The sequence below is a fragment of the Benincasa hispida genome, chromosome 12 (genome assembly GCF_027475165.1).
Source record: "Benincasa hispida cultivar pf3 chromosome 12, pf3_genome.v1.1, whole genome shotgun sequence".
NCBI lineage: Eukaryota > Viridiplantae > Streptophyta > Magnoliopsida > Cucurbitales > Cucurbitaceae > Benincasa > Benincasa hispida.
Window position 1 is genome coordinate 56,594,620 of NC_143489.1, and position 11,827 is coordinate 56,606,446.

At 35.1% G+C, this 11,827-nt stretch overlaps 1 non-coding gene across 1 annotated transcript; it reads right to left on the bottom strand.

The window, feature by feature from the left end:
• Positions 1-1,838: 1,838 nt before the first annotated feature.
• Positions 1,839-1,911, bottom strand: TRNAR-UCU (transfer RNA arginine (anticodon UCU)). The gene has a single exon. It is a non-coding gene; the product is annotated as a tRNA-Arg (tRNA).
• Positions 1,912-11,827: the final 9,916 nt, after the last annotated feature.

Below are 11,827 nucleotides of genomic sequence, written 5' to 3' on the forward strand. Positions count from 1 at the left end.
GACCGGCTTTGTAGAGGTTTACAAGTGTTGTGAACTATTATAGACGGTAGATCCTAACCATTCATGTGGAGACATGCGAGCGAGGGTGCCTATACAAAAAGTTTGTATAAAATCAGACCATGAGATGATTCATGGAGGGATAAGTAAATCTAGCTCATTATTGTGCGATTGCATTTTTGCCAATATGAACAATATGGATTCACTTGAGTACGTTGAGGGTCCAGAAACTTTAGAGGTTGTGGAAAGGTGTCATCAATAAAGCTTTCAAGACCATAACCCATGATTAAATTCAGGAGTTGGTTCTTCCATAGGAAGTAATTGGAGTCATTGACCTTAACTATAAGGGATTAAGACATATGAGGGAAATTGGCAACGAGTGATTGAGGAGCTGGAAGAAACAGAAGAGAAGTAGGGAAAGGCTGAGAGGCGGCGTGAGAGCCATAAGGTGACATTTGAGACGAGTAGTGATACTGAGTAGCGAGCCATGGTGAATCAGTTGATACTAGAAGCCTAATTGACCATGGATTAAGGAATTGGGAACTTGAGAGATTGGTATCAATGAATTTCTAATAGGGTTGGGAAGGAGACGTTGAGATATGGGAGAGGTAAAAGACAGAGAAGAAATTGAGAAAGATACAATAGGAGGTACAATAGACATTGTTACAGGAAGAGTGGTCTCCGGCTGCAGGGTCCCCTCCTCAGATGTGCCCCAACTTGATGCCATAAATGGAAAAAAAAATTAACCTAATTGCTCTAACACCATGTCAGAGTGAGGAATAGGACAAAAGAATGAAAATGAAAAATGCTCAATGAGAAAGCTGAGCCGTCACGATTGGTATATAATGAATAGTAAAAACCACATGGTAAACCAATATTGGTCAAACAATAACAAATAGGAGAGATAAATTGCACCAGAAAAATAATCAAGATTAACAACAAAAGAAGGTAAAAAGATACAGTAATTAATTCAGCTTATTACTATCACTCACACAAAAAATTAAAATATTAAAAAATAAATAAAAATAATTTACCACATGTCAAATTATGGTAGGATAATTTGATGAGACGTATTAAGATTATGCTCCTCAAGATACATCTAAGTGTTTTTCATTTTGTTGGTCTCAATCGCGGTGGTGTAGAAATCTTCTCGGGCTTCTAACATTATTTTGTTGACGGTGTTCAATTGCGTTACAAATTCCTGCAGCCGCTGAGAAGTTAGGTGGTATGCTACCTCTAATTTCGCGAATTCATCCCTTGCTTCTTCTCGAGTCTTTAGGTACCTTTCAAGGTCGGCCTCACATTCTTGTTATGAGGCCGGAGAATTGTGTTGAACAGGATTGAATTGAAAATTTTTTACATATAAATTTGTATGGTAAAATATATAAATGATGAATGTATATGTAAATAGTAAATATTTAATATTTTAATTTTAATATACCAAAAGAAACCAATCTTGGTGCCAGATCCTATGAGAAGATTTTGGGGGATCTAGAAAGTAATAAATAAAATACCTAAATCTTATATAAAAATATTTAAAACAAAAATTCGGTATCAATATCATTGTTTCTGTCCGTCGAATTCATGTGGTTGGTTATTTTTCAAAATGTCAAGTAGTTTGATAATTTCTAAATTGAAATCTCGAGAATAGGTCTCGTTTATGGTTTTTATGTTCTCATTTTTTAAAATCTAAGTCTATAATCTACCTTTTTTTATTAATTTAGAAATGGAAGTAACGTCGATATATTTAGGGAACTTAATATATCCGATTTTTCAAAGATTTATTGTGAATGCAGAGGACAACCATCAATAAATAGATAAAATTTGTCGTTTAAAATAAACGCGCCCAGTGGGATTCGAACCCACAATCGCCTGATTAGAAGTCAGACGCCTTATCCATTAGGCCATGGGCGCCCAAACAACTTTGTGAAAATTAAACAGAATACAATTTATAAAAGTAATACTTTTCTCTCACCAACATAAAAATATTTCCTAAAAAAATAATTTCATACATTTTAAATTATAATTGGGCAACTTTATTTAGATGCACAAACATAAGTACTTATGAAGATGCAGTATTTTTCTTAATATAATGTAAAAAGTAACTTACAAAACTTTGTTTTTTATCCAAAATTTGGTTAATTAACATTCAGGTAAGTAAGATTATTATTATTTTAATAATATAAAACCTGTCGGTCATCCCAAAGGAGTCGTTGCAGTAGCTATGACATAATGAACACAGTAGCATTTTTATTTGATAAAAATATTTTACAAATTGTGCTGCGTTTATCTTTACAAATCCTGTCAATTACCCAATACAAATGGGCTAAATATAATATATGATACTTTTAAAGCTAATAATTAAATATATAATAATATTTTAAAAGAATTACAAATATAACAAAATCTATTCGGAATTGAAATCTATTGTTGATAGACTCTTGTTAGTAATATCTTGTTTGGATTGATTTGAGAGAAAAATGTTTTTTAAAAAAATCATTTTTATTTAAATAATTTTGATTAAAAAAATTGATTAAAATACACATGAAAAGTCGATAAAACTCCAATTTCTTTCAAAATAACCTATTTTTTAAATTAATCACTTGAAAATGTATTATAAACATATACATTGTCTATCATCGATGCACTTCAATGGATGAAACTAAATTTTGCTATATGTGCAAATTATTTTGTATTGTTTATATATGCTGATACTTTGGGTTTAGTTGTTGTATTTATAATTTCCTGACAAATATTTTTTAAAAAAATTGAATTATTTCTTTTATTATATAACAAAAAAAAAAAAAAATGAGCCCATGGGATATAGGTGTTAGATTAGATTGCATCTAATCCTTGTGCTTTTTATTTTCAACATTCTCGTACAGTAAAGTAGTCCATTTGTGCCACTAGTTTGATTATTTCCTTTAATATATTACATTGTGATTTTTTTAATATAATGTGATTTTAAATATATATACATGCTAGTTTTATCTATTTCATTTTGATTTTTTAATTCTATTTCATGTTGTTAGATAGAATCGTCCAATGTGAGCATAAATACTCTATTCAACAACAATTAACATATATTACTAATTTTGAAGCTTCCTATTCAAATATTTATATCTCTTCTACTTTATATTAATTAAAATTTGTTAGGCTATGCTGAAGTTTTGGTGGGCTTGTAAAAGTCACACCGAGGCCCAATCTTGAAAAAAAATTCAGCTCAAAACCAGCTGAAGGAAAACCTCGTCTTGAAAACCATGTGATGAAAGCACAATCTGTGTGAAGACTTAATCTGGCCTTACACATTGATGGTTGAGATTAGATCTATGCACTCACACAATCTGATTACTTTGAACGACTATCCTTCATTCTTTCTTGTTTTGGGTCAGAGAGCTTGAGAGAGAAGAGAGAAAATGAAGGGAAATGCTGTCTATTTCGATTTAGAGAAGAAAACTAGCAAGAAGAGGAAGATTCAATAATGCAAGAAGTATAAAGGGAAGGAAAAGACGAAGAACACCAATCTTTTACGTGGTTCGGCAAGAACAAGGCCTACATCTACGGAGGAGCTAATTTATTATTCAATTTTGGAGAGATCTTGGAGATTACAGATAAGTGGTAAGATGAACTTTCTATTTTTCTCAGTACATTTATGAACTAGCTAAGATGTATTTATATAGGACTTTATGAAGTAGTTATAACAGACTCGTAAAGTTAGTTTCAACATGTTTTCCTTAACAAATCTCCACCTTGAAATAAACTTTAACAAGTTTCAACTCCTTTTTTGCTAACCCTTTCTTTTTCATCCTTTGTCTCTCAACTCAAACCCGATGATGTCGAGGCCTTTTTGAAGTTTGAGCTGGGTCACTGCCTTGGTCAGCATGTCAGAAGCATTCTCTGAGGTATGAATCTTCAACACTTCTACTTTCTTTCCTTCTATCTGTTTCCTTATAAAATGATATTTAACATCAATATGTTTAGTTTGATTATGATATTGTGGATGTTTAGATAAATGTATGGTATTTTGATTATCACAATATATCTTGACTGTATTCTGTTTAATTCTGAAGTCAAGTAGTAGCCGCTTAAGCCATAAACCTTCCTTAACAGCTTCTAATAGTGCTATAAATTCAGCTCAGTGGTAGAAAAAACTACCACTAACTGTAAAGTAGCTTTCCAACTAAGTACATAGCTTCCATATAGAAAGATGTAGTTGTTAGGATTGGTGTCCTAATTCTCCCGGAGTCTCGTTGTTTATAATATATACACATTGTTATGAATAAAATAAGAGTTATTTTATATGGAATTTATTCATATCCAATAAACAAAGCTCTATAGTTAGTGTATGTAAACTTAAGCATGTATATGAGATATACAAGTGGATCATGCCTTAAGTGATAACCTAAATAGGTCTCTAGTATAAGGATTAAGGAGGGATTCCTGATTCTGGTGACACTACGGATACGACCTGCTTTGTAGAGGTTTGCAAGTGTTGTGAATTACTACAAATGGTAGATCCTGACTATTCATGTGGAGACATGCCAGCGGGGGTGTCCTATACAAAGAGTTTGTATAGACCGGACCACGAGATGATTCGTCTCTGTATATAACTTTGTTGATACTGGAGACTTACATCTCACCTAAATGACCATAGGTGACATGACCTCAATCCTGAATGTTTTGGGAACTCCTATCTTTGAGGGCGGTCCTTTGATTAGTATGGGTGAGAGTGACTAGATTGCCAACTCAACATGCCTACCTTTTTGGAAATTTATCTGATTTGGGAGCTGGGAACTCAGTTACACAAGATGGAATTCACTCATTCCCCGAAGCAGGGGTAAGTAGATAGACTGCTTCCTCAAGGGCTGATTCCGGGTCATGAACATAGTGGCCACAACTTCTCTTTGGAAGAGAGGACTAAGTCATAGTAGGACTATGAATTATGTTCATTAGAGGGATTAGTGGTACTTAAGGAGTTAGATGTAACTACAGGGGCATAACAGTTATTGGCCCAGTTGTACTTACGAGCGATTTGTGAAGGGTCATCATACTGTTGATTGATTGATATGGACACATAGTATATCATAGTAAGGAGAGTTCAACGATCGATCTTTAGTGGAGTGCATGGCAGTTAACGGATGGTGGATCCCGTGACTAAAGAGTTTAGTCAATTATTCACCTACTGTTGGAGCTTCGAGTTACAGGTCCATAAGGTCCCCTTGGTAGCTCAATAGATTTAAGTTGAGAATCAGTTCTTGGTGTTGATTTGAAATGTTCAAATTGACAAGAGGGAATTCGATTATATATGATATGATTAGGGTGATGTATGAGATACATCAAGTGGAGGATTAATGTAAATGAGATTTACATTAAGTACCATGAAATAGAAAAAGAACTATGATTTATATGTTTCATAAGATGAAATATTAAAACTATAGGTTATAAATATAATATGGTAAGTTGGTTATCATTTATATTTATAATAATATTAATTATTGGATAATTATATTTTTTTTCACTAATAACCAATTGAGTGGGAGGTTATTGGTGGTTTCATGGTAACCGTGAGATAAAAAGAAAAATATTTTCCTAAATTTAGTAAGTTGTTAATTGAGATTTCTATTCCCGAAAATTTTCTCGTAGAAGTTGTCATGTAAATTAGATTTGCTAAACGACAGCTAAAGAGAGACTAGACGATTGTGGAGTGTGTCTATACGATAGTCACTCAGCTGGCTGATTAGCTAAACGATATTGTAGCTTCTGCTAAACGATCGCATAGCTTTTGTTAAATGATTGGGCATCGTCTATACGATAGGCCTTGTCATCTCTCACTTGCTCAATCGTTCACATAATTGTTCTCTTCCAGTCTTTTCCTCTAACCAAGTTCACACATAGCCCACACTTTTGGATTCTCATACTAAGAATATCAAGGTAGCCATTGTGGTGGTTTCGTACTCAACTAGACATATTCGAGGTTTTGGAGGCCGTTCGTTAAGTTCGCGATGTTTGTGTGGTGGTTTCCGTTTGTTCGTGATTTTGGTGATTGTTGAGTTCGTGGTCGCTGTGATTGTGTAGTGTAGCGGTCGAAGTGTTCGAACATTCGTGACTGATGTGTTGTTGTTTGATCGAGCATTCGTGATCGAGGGATCTTGAAGATGAGTCTTCAAAGGTATGTTAATTCTATCCCATGATATGTAAAAAAGCATATTGTAATTTCGTTGTATGCATAGCTTGTTGTTTCTGTTTCTTGATTGTAATTGTGAATGTTCATATTCGAATGAAATTTTGAACGATTCTTCTGCTGCTCATGAAAATCCTCATGTCTGATTTCCTTCAATAGCCCGATAGGGACCTTCTTCTGTCTAAGTCCCTTGCACAGTCTGAGTTAACATACCCTATTCGCTCGGGCTCCCTGTTTAATGCTTGTTGATATAGTAGTATGGCACTCATAGTGCCTTTTAAGTACCTCTTAATCCATTTGGTAGCCTTCCAGTGCCTCTTGCCAGGATTGGCCATGTACCTACTGACCAAACTTGTAGCATAAGCAATGTTTGTCCTTGTAGAAACCATAAGGTACATAAGACTTCCCACTGCTTGGGAGTAGGGAACAGTAGACATTTGCTTTAGATACTCAACATTTATTTCCTTAGGTGAATTTTCTGATGAAAGTTTAAAATGATGAGCTCTTGGTGTGCAAACTGTTTTAGCCTGTCATATGATACTTCTTGATTAATTTCTCACAATATTGTATCTGATCAATGCTTAATTTGTATGTTGATTTGTCTCTTTTGATGTTTATACCTAAAATTCTATTTGCACTGCCCATATCTTTAATTTCAAATTCTGATTTTAATAAGTCTTTAACTTGCTTTAGATCCTTCATGGGAGTTCCTGATAATAGCATATCATCTACATATAGGAGTAGATAGATAGGATTAGCATAGGTATTAGATTTTATTTAGACATAGCTGTCATAAGAACTTTTAATGAACCCATTCTTCTGTATGAAATCATTGATTCTTCTGTTCCAACACCTAGGTGATAGACTTCTTCAGTAGATAGTAATGGTCTTCTTTCCCTTTGACTTCATAGCTTTTAGATTGACACATGTAAATGGTCTCATCTAGAAAACCATGTAAGAAAGTTGTTTTAACATCAAGTTGTTCTAGCTCTAGATCTTGTTGTGCCACAATAGATAGTAATAGCCTGATTGAAGTTTGTTTGACTATAGGGGAAAATATCTCATTGTAGTCAACACCTTATCTTTGAGTGAACCCCTTTGCAACCAACCTAGCTTTATATCTAGGTCCTTGAACATTTGGAACACCCTTTTTAAACTTGTACACCCACTTAGATGCAATTGGCTTGCACCCTTTAGGAAAAGGAACTAGGTCCCAAGTGTCATTTCTTATTAGGCACTCAACTGTCGGGTTTTATGACCTAAAACTCGTGGTATGTAAACAATGAAACTTATTCTAAAAATTCAATAAAGGTGTTATTGAATAGATCTCTTGCTTGAATAGAAATCTAATAAACCTAAAAGTCCCTTGACTATTGGATGAGTACTTAAACTTTGTGTGGAGACATAAAGGTGGATCATGTTTGAGTAAATAGTCAAAATGATCTATAGTACATGGATAAGGTTGGGTACCTTATTCTGGTAATACTATTGGATACGGTCTGCTCTGTAGTTGTTACAAGAAGTTGTAAAGTGCTACAAACGAAGTGATCCTAATTCGTCCATGTTGGACATGAGGAGTGGGGGTGTCCTTGTGCAAAAGAGTTTGTATAAGATCGGACCACGAAATGAGTCACTCTTACTTTATAACGCTGTTTACTGTTTAAGATTGATTATTTCAAAGCGATGACCTAGGTAACTTGACCTTAATCCTGAGCTAACTATGAACTTCTGTTTATCTGGGGTTGCCCTTAGATTTGCATAGGTGAGGGTTGGCTCAACAGCACCGACCCAATATGATTGCCACTTCAGGGGTAAGACTGGATAGATAACTAGGGACATAAGGTACAAGAGGGAATTCACTCCTACCTGCTTTAGGGATAGTAGAGAGGTTGTTTCCTTAAGTGCTGATTCTGGGGCTTGAACAAGGTATCCCGCCCTTTCATTTGGCATGAGAGGGACTCGGGTTTGTGATTGGATCACAAAACAATTGTTCACTAGGGGATCAGTGGGGACTTAAGGAACAAGAGGTAATTTCGGGGGTAAAACAGAGATTTGACCCAACCGTTATTACGAACAACCTTTGAAGGGTTAACTTAATAATCATAGTTATATCGAGTGGACATAATATATCTATAGTGAGGGTAGTTCAACTATGGGCTTTAGTAGAGTGACCCATTAGTTAATGAATGGGGATTAGATCGGTCTAATGAGCTTAGCCGATTAATCTCAGATTGTTGGAGCCCATGATCTGTAGGTCCATGAGATCTCCCTACTAACTCGAAAATGGATTAGCTCTAGACTAGTGTGATAAGTTAATTTGAAACGTTCAAATTAGAATCAAACGGAATTGGAGAAAATATATTTAAATATGATTTAAATATATGAAGATGAATTTATGTAAAAATTAATTTAATATTGGATATTAAATTAATTAGAATTATTTAAATTGTTTAAATAATTATTTATTAATTTTATTAGAAAATTAATTTTTGAAATTAATTTGTAAAATTAATAAATTTTTATTTTAGAAATAAAATATGATTTTAAATTCAAAATGGATTTTTGGAAATTAGAAAACTACACAAACTTGAAAATGGGTTTTTCAAGTCATCTTCAAGTAGCTTATTAAGAACCCACCACCTCCTCATTTGCTTTACTCCAAGCATGAGCTGCATCCCATGCAGCACATCTCTTTGCTTGATAGTCTGTATTATATTGAAGAGATTGGAGTGAAGAAAGGCATGAGAACCGATTGAATTTTTACTGAAAAATTCGGATGAAGAAGGTGTTCTTCAATAGGTTTTGTTCAGTGAGCTTTCTCCATATTCCCTTTGATTCCAACTTATTTTGAGTCACACAACTCAATCTAGAGCATCAAGAGGATAGTAGGGAAGATCTTGTGGTGGTCTACACAAGGATTCGAAGGATTTTGCAGCTGGAAATGGAGATTTCGTTGGTTCGGCCAAGGTATGTTCTTGAAATCCATTATACTATGTTTTTAGTATGTTTCTTTTCAACCAAAATTAATGAATTAGAATGTTGGATCCTGATTTGTTCTGCTGCGCGATGGTGTCCATCTAACAATTGGTATCAGAGCATCTTATGAGCATTCAGTTCGGATTAATTCTGGTATGGTGGATGTTTTGTATGAAAATATGAAACTGCTGTAATGATATGGTTTTCTAAGTTTTGGCCTTTAATTTCTCTTTGATTTCCTGTTTAAATTTGTAATTGGCTTTTGCTAGATGAGCTTTAATATCTTCCCAAGAGTCTGTAATTTATATAGAGTCATTAGGGTTGAAATTAAGCTGTAATTCAAAGAAACAAGTGAAGGGGCCGAGTTGCAGATTCCAGACGATCAGCCTTTGTTCATATCGACATTGAGCTTGAGTAGCTAAACGATCGTTTAGCTTCATATGTTAGATGATATGAAGGAAAAGCTAAACGATCATCTAGCTTCAGGCATTAATCGTTTAGGTGTTGTATGCTAGACGATCGTCTACCTCTAGAGCTAAGCGATGCATTGTTTTGCTATGCGATGGTACTACACGATCGTGTAGCTTTGGGTGGGAGCTAAGCGATGAGGCGAAGAGCTATGTGATGACACTGAGCAATCGCTTACACGATCGTTTACCTTTGATCGGAAGCTAAACGATGTGACAAAGAGTTATGTGATGGCGCTGAGCGATCGCTTACACAATCATTTACTTTTAAGCGGCAGCTGAGTGATGCGTCGATTGCTATGCGATAGCACTAGGCGATCGCTTACCTCGGGCGTGCACTAAATGATCAAGACACGGTGCTAAACGATAGAGCTATGCGATAGTGTTTGACACTAAGCGATCGTGTAGCATCCTCCAGCGCATTTGTTATACGATCGTCCAGTGCCCACCTACACGGTCGCCTTCCTCATTGTGTAGCTTCGCTCACTTACTAAATGATCGCATACCCCATCATGTAGTGCTGCTCATTTGCTACACGATCGTATACCTCATCATGTAGCACTGCTTATTTACTACACGATCAACCAGCGCACGCAACTCCAACGCCCAGCGCCCATGTCCGCGCAACTTGAGGCTACCGCATGCTTGTCCCCGCATAGTCTTTCCTCTCGACCACACTTTAGCCTCTTTCAACGCCCAAATAACCTCTCAAATGTTCATGGCCAATGCATGGCATAACACCAACGCTTAGCACAAGGCCAACACATTGTCTAATACTTGGCTATTTTTCTAGCCTCTAACGCATAGTTCTTTTTGGATTCATACTTAACCAAATTTTTACTAGTAACAACTTATTTCAAAGCTACTAAACAATATATTTAAACACTTAGAATTTTCGTACTCTTTAACATAGGATTTAACTTATACTTAGTTAATTCCTTTTATTTCCCGCTTAAGTAGGGAAAATGAAAATCCAGGTTTTACAATTCTTTTATTTGATATCAACACAAAAGGCCAATAAATAATCACCCACCCATGAATCCATGAAATGGTCGGGGGCACGTACACCCCTCAACTCGAAAAAATATTGTCAAAGATATTATGTATACAAAATTTGTCATTTGCTACCAAAATGACCTCTTAGTTTGTTGGCTTTGCTACTATCGTGTTCCATAGGCCAAGTGTGCCCCCTTGTATTTGGCGTGTTTGAATCTTCCCAATTATGAATAGACATTTTTATTTTTCCAACCCTCTCCATATACACTTGTACTTTTCACTTTTTACAGTAAATATATATATATTTTTAAAAACATTATCACCTAATTAATTAACAAGATTTCTAATATCTATATTACTTTAATTTGAGTATTATATGCATTGTGTCCTCTAACTTAAAATCTTGGATGTACTACTGTACGCTATATTTAAAGAAGAATAATCAACAATTTGTATTGACAAATAATTCTCAAACACTTTAAAAGTTTTTAAAAGGACAACAAATAATGAAAAATACACTCGTTATTCCTTCAAATTTATATCATATAATAAGCTACAACAACTTTTCTTTCGAATTAGATATTTAAATCTTTGCCCCACGTTTATTTAAAAGAGAGAGAGAGAAAACATATAGTACAACACATGAGACATGTACTTAGATTGCACCAATAATAATAACACATTACATGAAAGTAAACTTCCAATAATATCATCCATCTTAAGCTTGAGAGAACACACACCGTAGTTACGGTGGTGCTGATTTATGACACACATGTAAATCGCTGCAAGTCTTGCCATTCAGTTGGAAGAAGGTAGTTTTGGTTGACGTAGCCGCTGTGGTGGCGGCGGCGGCGGCGGCAAGATGATTGGTGGGAGTTCGGGTTTTTTTGGAATCAATTTCTTAAAGAAGGGTGGAAATTTTATTCTTCTCAAAGTCACATCCCCCGCCGACGAGACAGTGGCGGAGGACGTGTGTTTCCGGTGGGTCTCCGGCAGGTAATGAGATCGAGCAAAAACTTGGGTGGTAAGAAGAATCACCCCAAGAACAAGAATAACCAAATATTTTTTAGACATTTTTGTGGCGATCTCTAATTTTCTTTTGCGGTTTGTTTCACTTCCCTGTTGAGATGCTCAGACTTGAAGTGATATTTTATAGCAAAAATTTGCATTATTTTTGCAATTGACTACTTATTAAGGTTATGTTTGCGAA